This window comes from Momordica charantia (assembly GCF_013281855.1).
Source record: "Momordica charantia cultivar OHB3-1 chromosome 8 unlocalized genomic scaffold, Mcharantia_2.0 BLBB01000008.1, whole genome shotgun sequence".
NCBI lineage: Eukaryota > Viridiplantae > Streptophyta > Magnoliopsida > Cucurbitales > Cucurbitaceae > Momordica > Momordica charantia.
In genome coordinates, this window is record NW_028275166.1 from 19,247,133 (window position 1) to 19,263,502 (window position 16,370).

The 16,370-nt window shown below is 33.3% G+C and overlaps 1 pseudogene; it reads right to left on the bottom strand.

Moving 5' to 3' along the window:
* Window positions 1-11,685: 11,685 nt before the first annotated feature.
* On the bottom strand, window positions 11,686-13,388 carry LOC111023225 (uncharacterized; annotated as a pseudogene).
* Between the last annotated feature and the right edge of the window lie 2,982 nt (window positions 13,389-16,370).

Below are 16,370 nucleotides of genomic sequence, written 5' to 3' on the forward strand. Positions count from 1 at the left end.
AGTTTTCATTTTAAAACTTCAGGGACCAAGTAAACATCTACCTCAAACCTCAAGGACCAAAAATATATTTTGCCCTATATTTTACCTTACATTGTCAAAATTGCATATGTCAAAAAATGTATTATTTTTGTTTAAATTGGGAAAATTTGTTAAAAAGTCTACATTTTGTTAATTAAACCCTATTCACCTCCCTTTTAGGGTTGTCATACCGATCCAATATGTAATTGATTATTCAAATTAAAAAGTTGAGATTTTTCATATTACATTCAAATTGAAGAAATTTATGAAGAGGTTTGTGGATGGAATAAAGATTGTGAAGAAATTTGCTTTTGTTGAATAATGAGGATTTTGGTAATTTTACAAGATGAAAAATGAAAAAAGGTCGAAAATTAGAAGAGAGGGGAAATTGGGATTTTTGACACATCCTTTAATTCAATTTGGATTTTTCACTCCATTTCAAAAAACTCTAATTTGTGATCTCTCGCACTCAAAATTTGACCCTCTTAATTTTTTTTGGTGAATATGTAATTACGAAAATACCTTTAAAAATCAAATTGATTTTACTCACAATCCACATTTGCCCTCCCCTTTGCAAATTTTTTTTCTCCTTCTTTCTATCATTCAAAACAGAGGAGGAACATCAAATTGGATCATCTAATAACCCTAGTCATGCCACTACTACGAGGAAGAAATAGTAAAAAATAGTGTTGCATATGCGCATTGCCAAATCTACCTTCGCCTTTGCCCACCGTTGCTGCTGTAGAGTCTACATCTTAAGCGGTAGAGGTGTTTTCGCTGATGTTACCTTTTGGCAGTATACCGCCGGCTGCACCCACAGGTTATAACCTTCTGCGGCCAATTGCGTAGTTTTGGGACGATCGAAGGAAGGAGAAGAAGAAATGATCTTAATTTCTCTATGAAACAGGCACAATACCGGACCAAGATAGCGTAAAAATGCAATCTCGGTCCCGAATTGTGTAATCCCGGAACTGGATAGCACCGAGATTGTGCAATCCGGGATCGAGATAGAATAAAAATGCAATCTTGGTCTCGGATTGTGCAATCTCAGACTTGGATAGCATAATCTCGGACTGGGATTGTGCTATCTCGGTCCGAGATTCGTGCAATTCCGTTTTTTCCTTAATTACGTAATTTTGATCCTCTTTTTAAATTAAATATATGCAATCTTGACCTATATTTATAAAATTTTGACTTTCGTTTTAAATTAAATATGGGTATTTATGAAATCTTTTTTTTTTCTTAAACAATTTATGAAATCGTTTTTTCCTTAATAACGTAATTTTGATCCTCTTTTAAAATTAAATCTATGCAATCTTGGCCTAGATTCATGAAATTTTGACTTTCCTTTTAAATTAAATTTGGGTATTTATGAAATCTTTGGGTATTTATGAAATCTTGGGACGGGATTATGCAAATTTCCATATTGAATGATTTTTTAACCAACTCAATTAACTAATTTCGATTTTTCACATTAATTTTTTAAAGTTAAAAAAATTCGATTTTCACATTAAACAATTTCCCGAATTAGATTTTTTGACCCATTCATTTAGTTTAGATTCTTCCTATTGAAAAAAAGAAAATTAGTTTAGATTCTTCAAATTTATAAAGAGAGATTTTCTTTGACTTATTCTTTAATTCAATATGAGAGAAGATTGTGAGTCAAACCAAAGGGTATTTTCGTAAACACACATTCACCAAGAAGTTGAAATGGGTCAAAATTTCAATGGGAGGGATCACACATAAGAGTTTTTGTGAATGGAGTAAAAAATTCTAATTGAATTATAGGAGGGGCAAAAAATCTTAATTTCCCAAGAGAGAGGTCATAAATAAGAAATTTTAGAAATGTGGTCAAAAGTCCAAATTGAAATAAGAAAAAGGACAAAAATCCCAATTTCCCCATTCATGACCTCTGCCTACCTTATTTTTTATCCATTTCGACTTTTTGCAAATGTAAAATTAACATATCACCCCCGTTTTTTAAACTACAAAATTTTATTCAATTTCAGATGGTTCCCCTCCCTTCCCCTATCTTTGACTCTATCTCAGACTCATCGACTCACCAACCTGGTCTACCAGTTCTCGAACTTTCCCCTACCCCTTTAGTCTTAGAGTCATCAATCTCTTTCTGTCGAAGGTCCTGATCTCAGACTGTGTCAATCTCACATAGTTCTTCACCTTCAACCTCATAAAAGAAAAATCATGTCATGGTGTGAACTCCAAATCTCTTGAATTTTTAATTTGTTTATTAGGTTTTGAATTATCGGCGTTATCTAAAGCAGCCATGTGTTTGTATTGTTTTTTGTTACATTGGTTATGAGTTTGAATGGCCAAAAATATGGTTTTGAAATTTAGGGTTCATTCCCAATTCTAAGATTGAAGGTAGAGATAAATCAAGATGCTTTTGTAGATGCATGGGATCAATTGAATCGAGATGATCCTAGACCTACTATTATGCCTTTGATCTTGGTCCTGATCTTGGTTAGGATCGGGACCAAGATGATACATGACCAGGATGAAAGACAAAATAGTACCCATCATTAACGCCCAGTTAACCCAACCCAATTACACATGTTTAAACATACATATTTTGGATCTTTCTTAGATATGAACATTTTATTTAATAGTTTATTATATTGATCCATAACCTACTACTGAAAGAGGTTTAGGAATGTCATTTGCCTTTAATTGTTAGGGAATATGATGTCCTTTAGCAAGAGGGAGTTTGACCTACTTACTTGGCTTAGACATCAAATTAATAAGTTAGATGATAATATTCTTAGCTGAAGACTTAAAAGCACAATATTTTAGTGATATTGTATAGGTTAAGCGTACGCAGTTGGAGAAAATTTTTAAGGACATTAATTTCGTCAATGACAATGATATTGTCAAGATTGACATAGTCTACTTCATCGAGCTTGCTATTAGGGGCGTTGAGAAAACCCAACAACCTGAAGAACCCGAAGAACCCAACCCAAACCGTAAGGGTTGGGTTGAGTTAGATAAAGTCTCGGTTCAGGTTGGGTTGTGATTTCAAGTGGGATACACATCTACCTCTAGTGGAGTTTGCAAATAACAATTGTTTCCAAACTACTATTTGCATGACTCCATTTGAAGCTCTATTTGGTGTTCTTGCTTGATTAATTGCTTCTTAATTCTCTAGATTTCCTGACGCATCATGGGTATGTTTTCTTATTCTTATCATTTTATATTATTAATCTATGTAATTTTTTTATGCTTATATACCTAGTAATTTTCTATAAAATTGTTCCTAACTAATCGATCATGGCTGCCTAAATGATCGGATTTCCTAAAAAATTATTGAATTATTTAGAACTATTTGATTAATGTATTGTACTCTTTTTGTTTTTTTTTTTGAAAGATAATGTATTATACTGATAGCTTAAAAAAATAATGTATTATACTCATAGCTTTATATATTTAATATACATGTTAGAGAAATTTCTTGTAAAATACAGTAGGATAAACATATACTCGTCCTATATCATAGAATATATATCTTATATTTCTATATATTGTAACTAATAGGTTGTATAATATATAGCAAGTATAGTGTAATTAGACGACTCGAATATATACCAGGTATACTTTTTATTTATTGATCATTTAATCTAATCATATATAATTTATATTGAATGATTATCTATATACATTTGGTATACTTTACTTTGTTCAAATACATATCTAAAAATCTTTTGTTATAAATGTCACATAAGTATTACTTCAATTCCTATACGCATGCTAGATAGTGGACATTGAAAACGACAAAGATAACTAAGGGTGAGTATAGAAGATCGAAAAACCAATCCGATCGACTAAAACTGACAAAATCGATATCAGTCGGTCGGTTTGATAAAAGATGCAGTCGGAGTAGATTTTTCAAAAGAAAAAGCTAAGTCATGGTCTGTCGGTTTGGTCGGAAAAATGATTTCCGACCGACCTTTACTTTTAGTAAAATTAAAAAAAAAAACTAAAAAAGCAGATTGCATTTAAATGCAGCCTACTTTGCTGCTGCTACTGCAGCAGCATTGGAAACCAGCGGCCATTAAATGGCTGCAAGTTTTGATGGTTACTTTTAAAAAAACTTTTAATTACCTTTTTTCTTTACTTTTTACTTTTATTTACCTTTCTTAAACTCCATTCTCTCGTTTTCTCTCTCTCATCTCCCTCCATTCGTTTTTCCTCCAATTCTTCTCATTTCTTCCCTCCGTTATTTTCTTTCATTTTTCCCGCTTCTCAGCGACGCAATACACTCCAAACGAAGAGATCTTCTTCGTCTTCTCATTTTTCAGTTTTCACGGCCCACGACCCCTCCCCTTTCTTTTCACATCCCAACCTTACTACTATCTTCTTCTTCATTTTGCAGCCCCACAGAGTCTGCCCCCTTCTGGTCAATCTTTTTTTTTTTTAATGTCGTTTCTCCAACAAAATCGACCAACTGGTTCAGTCGGCGCAAAAACGATTAGAGAAACCATCAGTTTTCGGTGTCGGGGTTGGCCAAAAATTGACCCTGACCGATCGATGCTTACCCCTAAAGATAACTACATTGACTATCAAGTTTTAGAAATAGTGTTTCTGAATGGAATATCGTTCATCAATTTGATTGAAGTGATAATGCAACAGTTGAGATCAATAGGTAATTCTGATTCCCCTAGTATGTTCGCATGCATAAGAAATTTTATTACGAAGGACATGAAAATTATAGATGACAAGAATGTGATCTTGTTATACAACATCATTGCTAATCATGTTGTTCAATTTTGTCGCTGGTTATAGATTGCAGGAATTGTCTTTCTAACATATTGGATCATGTACCTCATATTGCTTCAAATTTAAGGAATAATGATTTAGAATCAGTAGGCCAATTTCATCGTAGAATTGATTTTGGGAAAAGTACTTCTAATTTCCACATTGATGTGAACGACAAGTTTCATGACAAGAATAATTTATAGGATCCATTGTATTCCATCGCAATAAGATATAATTTCCAATACAAGACCATTAAATCAAATTGTCAAATACTGATCATACGCTATGTCATTGACAACTACCAATGGTTCCTTCGTGCTTTCCAGTTTCAAGATGAACAAAGGGAGATTTAGATTATAAATACATTTCTCCATAAGCATACATGTTCACTTGACATAGTACTGAATGATCACAAGCAAGAAATATTTTTGGTTATTAAGGAATGCATTTAAGAGCAAGATTAGCATTATTGGTACTGAATTGATAACTCCTGGAGATGTTATATTCCATGTTTGTTTGAAACTCGGACCATTAATTATCAAAAAGCTTGGTATGCAAGAGAAGCATCACTAAATGAAATTAGAGTAATTATCAAAAAGTTTGGTATGCAAGAGAAGCATCACTAAATGAAATTAGAGGGTCATCGGAAGGCTCAGATTCATTAATCTCTTTTTTTTTTCACATATTTCTGAAAGGAAAAAAAAATCCAAGTATCAAAATATTGATCTATTGTATGTATTGTGATATCATACCTTGTGTATATTATATAACCTACGTTTATATATGTTGTTATAGGTTCAATCAGTAATTTTACGGTTGATAATGATGGAAGATTTCAATACTTTTCCATGGCTCTATCATCTTTCATTGCTAGATAGAAACATTTTTGATCTATTGTTTAAGCCGATGGAGCCTTCTTGTGAAGAATAAGTATGCTAACACTCTATTGTTTGCTACTACGTTAGATGATAATGATCAAATCTTCCCTTTCGCATTTTTTTTGTTGTTGATTCAAAGAACGATGTTTTGTGGGAGTGGTTTTTTGAACAATCAAAACAATGTGTAGATGATCGTAAAGACGTTGTCATTGTTTTCAATTGACGTAAGACTATAGCTAAAGCAATCATAAAGATGCATCCTTGAGCTTTTCACTGTATATGCATGTACGGTCTTTTGAAAATTTGAAGTTGAAATACAAGGACAAGTTTATTGATAATATATACGGCTTATGTGCCAAAACATATAATGTTGTGGATTTTAAATTTCATATGCACCAATTAGAGTTTAGTGCAATAGACATGCGAGGAATTGGATTTAGTAGGATTTTCGAAATGGTCACGTGTTTATTCACCTCATAGCAGTAGGTATAATTTCATGACAACAAATATATCAAAGAGTTTAAATGTTGTCATTAGATATGCCAGAGAATTACCTATATTTTTTATGTTGGAAGTTTTAAAGATGATGTGTTGCATAGGTGGTTCTACGAAAGAAAGAACCATGTAGATTTCCCAAGTTATTGAATTTACCGAATCAATTGAGAAAAAACTAAGATCTCAAATTGAATAGGGACGTACGAGGCAAATAAGTATTTTACTACTTTGTAATTTTTATAACTTGGTTAACATACGTATTTATATGGTGCCTACATACATTAATGCGGAGGCAGCCGTACGACTCTTCATAGTCAAAACAGAAGTATATGCCAACATCACATGATTCTACAATCAAGTGGGATAGAGTCATGCTAGTCTATTATATGATGAAGGGATACAAGATAAATTATGGGCAGATTATAAGAGACTAGATCCTAGAGTTTGTAGCGAGAAAGAAAGGTAAATTGTCCTTTCCGAGTATATTAACCACGCTATGCTTAAACATAGGTGTCATAGTGGATCTAATGGTGATCATGAGGCATTACAGTTTCTTCCCTACTTACACCACTTGGTGCATCCGAACATTTACCTTCGTACAATCCAACACATCCTCTCCTCTAGAAGTTAGCTTAAAGACTCAAAGCATGGCTACCACGACTCTATTATCTGTTGTGCAAGAACTCCAAGCGACATATCTCGAACAACAAAGACAAATCACTGTCCAGGTCGTCATGCATAAGTAATTTTATGGGGTAATTGTTGGAATTTTCAATATATGGGGTCACACACCGTAATTATTTAATGTGCTTTTGCTATTTAATTAAACTAAGAGAAGTGATCTAATTATCTATAAGTTTGGTTTAAGGAGAGTAACGATTGATCACGAGTAAAATGTATAGATATCATCAAATAGTTTCCAGATTCATGAGAGGTCAAATTAGAAATATTCAAACCTTGTAATTGACCAATTATTTTCTGGACAGTTACAAAGAGGTTATGATGGTCCCCAATGTCAGATAACTACTTCATGGTTTTTTCTTCTCATCCCTTCATGGTTTTTTCTTCTCATCCCTTTAAAGAGATAAAATAGAAAACATTCTTCTTCTTAATTACAACATAGAAGAAAGTTTAAGGAATTGAAGACCAACTCGTGATTTATCTAAACTTGGAAGATTAAACCCATCAATCGACTTTCAATTATGAATCTAAGTATGTTTCCGCTTCTTTGGATTTAATTCTTTTGATTCGACATGAGATATCGATCGCTCTAAATTTTGAGTATTAATTTTTCCAAACAAGTGGTATCAGAACCCTCTCATTGTTACTTCTTAAGAATTATGTTGAAATTTATTTCAAATTAGGCTATTTTAATCTTCAATCATGAAAATTTATCTTACTGTTCAATAAAATTTGATTCAAATCGAATTTAGCATATTTCAACTTTAACTTTAATATTTAATTTGATGCCAAACTGTTGTTCAATTGCTTCTGAACTTATCATAGAGGAATCAAACTACTGTAAAAATTGTTATGAAATCAATTTTGTAATATATATATATATACTTTTACAAGGTAAATTATATTGTATGTATTGTGTTGCATTTCATATTATGCATTTGATTATATATATTGGGTTATGAAACTTTTGTTAAAAAAATAAAGTTGTACTTTAATTAAGATAAATAAGCCAATTGAGCCAAACAAGATGACCGTGGGACAACATTTTTCAACGGATCGGATTCCGCAACGAAGCACGCGAACGCGTGTGCTTCGATCTTGTCTTTGAATTACAACAAAGAAAAGACAAATAAGCATGAATAAAGGGAAGTTAGTGATACATACCTCTTCAATGTAGACACCAACGACACTACAAAGTCTTCCTCGCTATCCTCTAGATGTTAAGAACTCGGTTTGTGGGAACTGTCTTATAATTGAAAGGGAAATAGAGAAATCGAGAGAGAGATTTTCTCGTTAGAGTTTCGGAAACTCTATCAACCGACGTTCGGGGAAGCGTTAAAAGGAATTGGGAAAGCCACCCTTTTATAGGGAAGGAAGAGTGAGGGGGAAGTCACCACTTCCCCACTCACTTCCCCACTTCCCACCATTAGAAGACCTCCCCACTTTCCACCAGGTTACATCTCATTTTCTTTTTTTTTTCTTTTATTTTAATTAAAATAATATTTAATTAAATCTAATTTAATTTAACTAAATTAATATATCACATTAATTTAATTAAATCATATTCAATTAAATTAAACTTAAGTTAATCAACTATTTTAGAATCAAATTCTAATATCCATCTCTCTCATAATTTTGAATCCAATTTAAAATTAACTTTATATTATAATATATCAACATACATTATATTAATTGTATCTCATACAATTAACCTTAATTCCCTTTAACTAATTTGAACAATTCAAATTATTTTCAAGATTAACTATTCTTAACTATCATTTACGAGCTAGCAAGGGGACCTAATGGACCTACAGATCGGAAGCTCCAACGATACGAGATTAATTGATTAAACTCATTAACCATATTAATCAATATTCATTAACTGTCGGTCACTCCATTAAAGACCCACCGTTGCTCTCTTCTCACTATAGAATATTTTGCGTCCATGGATTTTGACCATTGACGGTAAGTTAATCCTTCACGAGTGTTCGTAACTACAGTTGGGTAAAATTGCTGTTTTACCCCTGTGTTACATCTTGTACCTTAAGTATCGTTGATCCTCTAATGAACAACCCGGTTATGGTCCAACCAATAACCGGAAGTCCCTCTTGGGCCAGTGAGAGGGTGGGGCCCCTTATTCAAGTCTCGGAGTCAGCACTCAAGAGAACACTCATCTACTTACCCTGAAGTCGGGAAGAAGTGAATTCCATCTTGTGTAGTTATGTTCCCAGCTCCCCACTCGGTCTCATCCCCAAAATGGTAGGCATATTGAGTCAGCGACTCAAGCCACTCTCACTCATACAAATCAAAGTACGAGCCATAACAGGCAGGAGTCCATAACTCACTCAAGATTGAGATCGAGTTACCTGGTCATCCTATTGAAATGTTAATCTATTAGCTAATAGTGTTATAGCTAAAGAGTAATTATTTCGTGGTCCAGTCTTATACAAACTCATTGTATAGGATACCCCCACTCGCATGTCTCCACACGAACGACCTGAATCAAGTCATTTGTAACTATTACAAAGTGGACCGTATCCATAGTGTTACCAGAATAAGGTACCAAACCTTATTCATATACTATAGACCCTTTAGGTTACTACTGGAACATTATCCACTTGTATATCGAATATATACTGTATATATATACACTATATATCAAATATATACATTGTATATGAAATATATACTGTATATCTGTTATATACTGTTCCAGTTACATCATACAACCTAGAATGTTAGTTTTGGGTTAATGCAGTTCTATCAATAAAACTTTATTGAATGAATATTTGTTTTATGTTTACAAACCACAAGTTTAGGGCATAAAACCCAACAATTTTTAGTACACACAAAAAGGAAAATTAGATTTCCAAAGCACATTATGTTGAGATTTGATGGCAATTTTTGTCATATTATCAGCTCGAGCATTGAAACCTGTCGAACATGGTGAAAGGAGATCTCTTGAAAATGGCCTTTCATCCCCAAAATATCCACGACTATCACTACCGATTCACTCAAAATTTCAAAATTCGAAGAAAGCGGCCGTATAGCCTCCAAACAAAATTTCGGAATCTCGATGGCACAACTTGCAACTTAGGTAAGCAATTCTTCTAGATCTCTATGCATGCTTGCAATCAATTAAAGCACGACTTATTGTCTCATCTTTTTTGTTGTATATAGGACACATCTAAAAAATAGATATTCCTTTCTTTCAAAGATTATTTCTGGTAGGGATGCAATTATGAATCGATTCCCATATGAAATGCTTGACTTTATTAGAGATTTTTAGCTTCCATAAATTTCCACATCTGAGAATTGGAGATGCTTAGAGCCTTTGAATATTCATGAATAACTTGTAGCCACTCTTGACACTATAATAACCTCTCTTATCATAGTGCCATAACCAACTGTCATTCTTTATTTTCGGGCTAATAGAGATTTTCATAATTGGATCGATGTCTTCTGGAAGAAAAAAAATTCCTCAAGCTTATCCCTCTGCCATGCCCCATTCTTGATGAGATCCTAAGCCATCATATATATTCTCATGCTAGTTAGGAGGTGTTACTGGTTTGAAAGTTGATTCACATGAAATCCAAGGGTCTTTGAACGCTATTATAGAACGCTCATCCCCAACTCTTGTTCGAAGCCTATTTATTAGTAAATCTCGCCCCAACAAGAAACTCTGCCAAAAATAAGAAGATTTTTCTTAAGAGTTATTTATCTAGGAGATTTGAGTGAGGGACATATCAACCACGAAGAATCTTAGAGACTCGAAGATTGGGATGCTAAAGAGTTCTCCATACCTGCTTTGCTAGAAGGGCTTGGTTAAACCCTTCCTAATCTCGAAAATTCAACTCCCCAAGTTCTTTTGAAAGACATATTTTATCCCAAGACTATCAATAAATTTTCCTCTTAGTTCCACTCGATCCCAACCAAAACCTAGCAAGTATATGAGTTATATCTTTGCACAGTGTAGACAGAAGCCTGGAAACACCCATGCTGTAAATCAGGATGACTTGGCCTATGTTTTTTATGAGAACTTCCTCACCTCCATTGAGAAAAAACTCCGCTTTTAGCCTTGCATAACTTGCCAAATCCCATCTTTCACCTTGGAAAAATCATCTTTTTTCCTTCTGGAGAACATCGACGATAGGCCTAAATATGAACCAAGGTTTTCGACTATATGGACCTCAAGAATTGATTGCACATATTTCATTCCATCCCTTCTTATATTCGGAGTGAAACACATGGCAGACTTCTCCAAATTTACGCATTGTTAAAACATCCATAGAAATTTAATTTAAGCTTCAATATATTTGTTAAACATTCATTACATTTAGGCCATGTTTACTTACTCTGAATGGTAATGGAAATCAATCGGGATCGTAATGTTATTCCATTTATGTTGTTTACTTGAAAATATTTGGAATTGGAATAAAAAACCAATTCATGGTATTTACTTCCATCTGAAATCGTAATCAGACATATGATGATTACCAAAATACCCTTATGTATTGGTAACTAATACAAAATTGCATTAATTAAAAGGATGTTATGACATTTTTTTATATTGAAAAAAAATAATTACTTACAATAATTTTTAGATCTACTTTATATTATTTTATTTAATAGTAATAAATTATATCTGTTGTATTTAAGTCTAATTTTTTTTACACATTATTTGATATTATTATTACATTATTTATTTTAATAAACTTTCTTTTTCCAATTCAATCTCAAATTAAATCATTTTTTAATACAAAATTAAATAATTATCAATTTAGTGTTGCATGGATTAGAACATATATAAGACGAGTCATACAAATATTTATTCATATATATAAAAAAAGACGAGTCATACAAATATTATATAAATCATTTCCACCAATTAGTTCAAACTTCAAAGTAATCTTAAACTATCTCATAACAGTTCAAAATAATAAGTCATACAAAATATATCTTAAATGGTTACATCACCAAGTATTTGAAGACACAAAATAGTTATAATTATCCATACACCTAAAGGTCCTCTTGATGTAAGAGTCAAACTTCATGTTCTAATAAGTTTAGAACATACTCTTTCTTCTTCTCTTCTTTCATGGTGAAAAAATTTCTTAGCAACTCTTTCTTCTCCGTCTATTTGTTTTAACTCATCAGTTAGTCGATCTTGTATGTTAGTCACTTCTCTATCATTTAAAAGGACTTCTATAAGCCCATCAAGCTTTAGTGCCACTTCTGTCACCGAATTTGCCATGCGTTCGATATGATAACTCATTCCATCCTTGTTGCATGCTTTCCTTTTATGACCTCCACTTGAACTTTTATCAGTGAAATTGGGTTGCGGTTGAGGTTGTGAAAATGATGTCCCTTCATCATCAACTGGATTAAATATGTCATTCTGAATGTCAAAATGCATATCAAAGTCATTGATATCTACATGGGAACCATGACGAGAGCTAGGATCCCCCATTCTAATTTCTTCTTCATCGTCATCAACAGTACCTGCATGTTGACCAGTGACATGATCTTTTCCAAATATTTCTCCTAGAGCATAATAGTGAGGAAAAAGTTTTCCAGATAAACCACTAGCATCCTTATGAACCTACAAGTTAAAAAATATAACTTGTTGGAATATTTGAATAATGTGATCTAAAATTATTTTCTTCTACATACATTGACCCACTCATCATACGCACTTCTTTCACATTGTAATGTCAGGAGTTCATCCATTCCAACTAAATTCACTTTTATCTCTAAGCAACTTGGCTAGTGCATTGTATTTGGACTTTAGCGTTCTCACTCGAGATTCAATGTGTGGGAGATGGCTTTAAGGTAGACGAAGGTAATTTTTCCAACATGAATTGTTCAATTTGATTCAAATACCCATTCTTGAGTCCATTTTCTGCTCGCCATAAACTACTATGACTTAGTTCTTGAAGTGCGCCCACCAACACTGCATCTTCCTCTACTGTCCAAAAATATTCATTCAATCCGCAACCTCTTTGTGTATTAGAAGTCATCCCTATATTATCCAAAACAAATATATAAAATAACATATAATGAAATAACATGTATATAATGAAATAACAAGTGATCATAACTAATTTCAAATAATAAGTGCTCATTAATAATATCCAATAACAAAATGTCACATATCATTTCAAATAACGAACTAAAAAAAGTGTTGAAACCCTCTCGCGACCGGGTAATGATGACGAGTTACGCGACGACTTATTTTCGTCGCCAAAGGTTTTCGGGGACGAATTTGGACCTTTTAGCGATGAAATTCGTTGTCGCCGAAACCCTGAATTCTTGTAGTATTTGTAGCTTTTCAAATTTCTTCAAATAGCTCCAATGAGGACCACTAAGAGGTCTTCCTAGCTATTCTCAAGGCTTTGAATAGAGTGGTGGGACTCTTTTTAGAGAATGAAAATTTGAGAGAAATATGGAGCTAAAAGGAGTTATGTAAGCTTTTTCAAAAACATCAAATGGCCAAAGGTTCCAAGAGTTTTCAATGTTTGAACAAATGCCTTCTTAAAAAGGCAAATTACATGCAACTCTTGCATGTCAAAGTTCACCAAAACCTTGCAACACATATTTCACTCATGCATGACATGACTAAGTGTCAAAATGCATGTCTAAGTTCACCAAAAGCTTACAACACATATTCCACTCATGCATGTCATGGTTAAGTGTCAAAAAGTGGATTTTTTGAGATTATTTAAATGTTCCACTCAACAAGTTAGTGGAATTTTCCACCAATTTGGTTAAAAACATTATTTTAATATTCTTAGTCAACCTTTGTCTTTCTCTAGTCAAAGTCAACTATTTGACTTTTTTTGAAATCCGACTGTTTGACGAAATCCATGCCTCCGATTATGAAGAATGCATTCATAATTTTAATATTTAAATCCTATTTAAATATTTTGACCAAGTTTCTCAATTGATATCATATATCAATTACTTAATCATATCTCATATGATTAACTTAATTCGTACGATTCGAATTATTCCAAGTTTATTCCTATATGAGCTATCTAGGGGACCTTATGGACCTACAGATCATGAGCTCTAACGATCCGAGATTAATCGGTTAAACTATTTTAACCTAGTTAACCAACATTCGTTAACTATCAGGTCACTCCACTAAAGCCCGTAGCTGCACTCTCCTCACTGTAGATATATATGTTCATTTGATATAATCATGATCGGTAAGTCGACCCTTCACAGGTTGTTCGTAATTACAGCTGGGTTAAAATACCGTTTTACCCCTGTAATTACCTCTTGTTCCTTAAGTCCCACTGATCCTCTAATGAACAATGATTTGTAGTCCAACTATCAAATCAAAAAATCCTCTCAAACCTTTTGATGACGGTGGCGCCAATTGTTCAAGACTTGGATTCAGTCCTTAAGAGAACAACCTCTCTACTATCCCAAAATTGGGTAGAAGTGAATTCCTTCTTGCGCCCTATGTCCCTAGCTATTTATCTGGTCTTGCCCCTGAAATGAGAGGCTTATTGAGCCAGCGCTGTTGAGCTGCTTTCACCCATGCAGATCTAAGGATAATCTCGAGTAAACAGAAGTTCATAGTTAGCTCAGGATTAAGATCGAGTTACCTAGGCCATCAAAGTCGAGATAGTTAGTTTCAGACAGTAAATGGTGTTACAAAGTAAAAGTGAATATCTCATGGTCTGGTCTTATGCAAACTCTTTGCACAGGACGCCCCCACTCACATGTCTTCACATGAACGAATTAGGATCACATCGTTTGTACTAGCTACAAAGTGGGCCGCATCCATAGTGTCCCCAGAATAAGGCACCCAACTTTATTCCTATACTATAGACCATTTAGACTATTAACTCAAACTTTGATCCATATTTATGTCTCTACATAAAGTTTGAGTCTCATGTAACAGTCTAAGATCATTAGTTTATTGGATTTAGATCTAGTAAGAACATTTTATTGGATTAATAACTACTTATTGATTATAACCTTCAATAATAGTTTTATTGAATGACAAAAATATATATGACATTTACAAACTATGAGTTTTAGGACATAAAATCCAACACTGGTGAGGTTGTGTCGACAACTTTGGTGGGAATGCATGCTCATAGGATGGATATTTTCAGGTTGATGCTCTCACTACAAGAAATTTGAATGATCCCACCAATCTTTGTTGTATGCAATTGAATAAAGGTTGAAATCTGTTTGGTTCCCCGACTGACCTATATAATAAAAAGAGTTTGGATTAGATGGACAATATTCAGTTGAATGACAACTATCACCACAATAAAAACAATAGGATGGATTAACAGGAGAAATAAGCATGTTACTTCTCATGTTTAGATTGTACATAAATTGAGGATCCATTTCAAACACGCCAGCTAATTTGTTGGTTCAATACAAGAAACCTCTCCTACTTTTTCATCCTTCTCTTTTTCAGTTTTTCTTTTTTCTTCTTGATTATCTTTGTTCTCACCCTAACCTCTTTAGGGACTCGTACAAGAAAGTTTTTGTGCTAAAAAAATTGACCCTTTAAGGTTAGATATAACGAATGATTTTAAGGAACAGAGCTACACAACAATCATAATACTTAAACGATTCACTAAAAAGAAAATAAGTCCCCGACAACAGGGCCAAAAAACTTGTTGGGAATTCTATACCGCAAAATATACGAGAAGCGTGCAAACGTACACAGTCACAAGTAATGTAGGGGAAGTAATTCCAAAATCGTGTACTCCTCAGGGATTTTTTGCTTCAAAATGAATTAAAATGAAATATTTTAAACTGTAATTGTTGGTAAAAATCGGTGATGAAGTCGTGATTTGGTTTTGCAAATATCAAACTACTTAATAAAAACAACTTCTCCGCTTCTTGCCTTAGTTTTCGACAAAATGGCACATTGGAGAAAAAAACCGTCAGGCGCTACTTGACACTTTTATGGAAATTGAGTTCTACTCCTACCACGACCACTTTTGGTTGTTTTGGAGCCTAGGGTAACCTATTGTCATATGTCTATGCGTGGTTACAATGATAGAATATCATTATTAACTCATTTACTTTTATGGGTCAGATGAGCTATGTCTAGGATTGTAGTTTATACTCTTATGTCTAAGTCACATCCTATATTAATTCCCTAACCTAACCTTTTCAGTATTAGGAATCTAGATCAATTTCCTAGTGGCCAACTTTAGAAATCACTTGAGGAAAGATTTTGAGGAATTAACCTAGAAATGCGCCAAGCGCTACTTGGGTTTTTCCTCCCGTGTTAAAATTAAAAGATTTTTCCTAAGGCATTTCATAGAGAGGTTGAAAACTAGATTAGTGCGTAATTAAAGAAATGAAAATGCTCAAAGAAATAAGAAAAATACTTTCCATTCGATTGAATTTGAAGAATAATAAAGATACAACAAGCCCTAACTTAATCTTCTTCTCTTACGAGCTTGAAGGAAGTTAACACTCATTAGAAACATATAAAGAATAAGATAAACGAAGTACAAATAAAATATAACTTGAAATGAATTG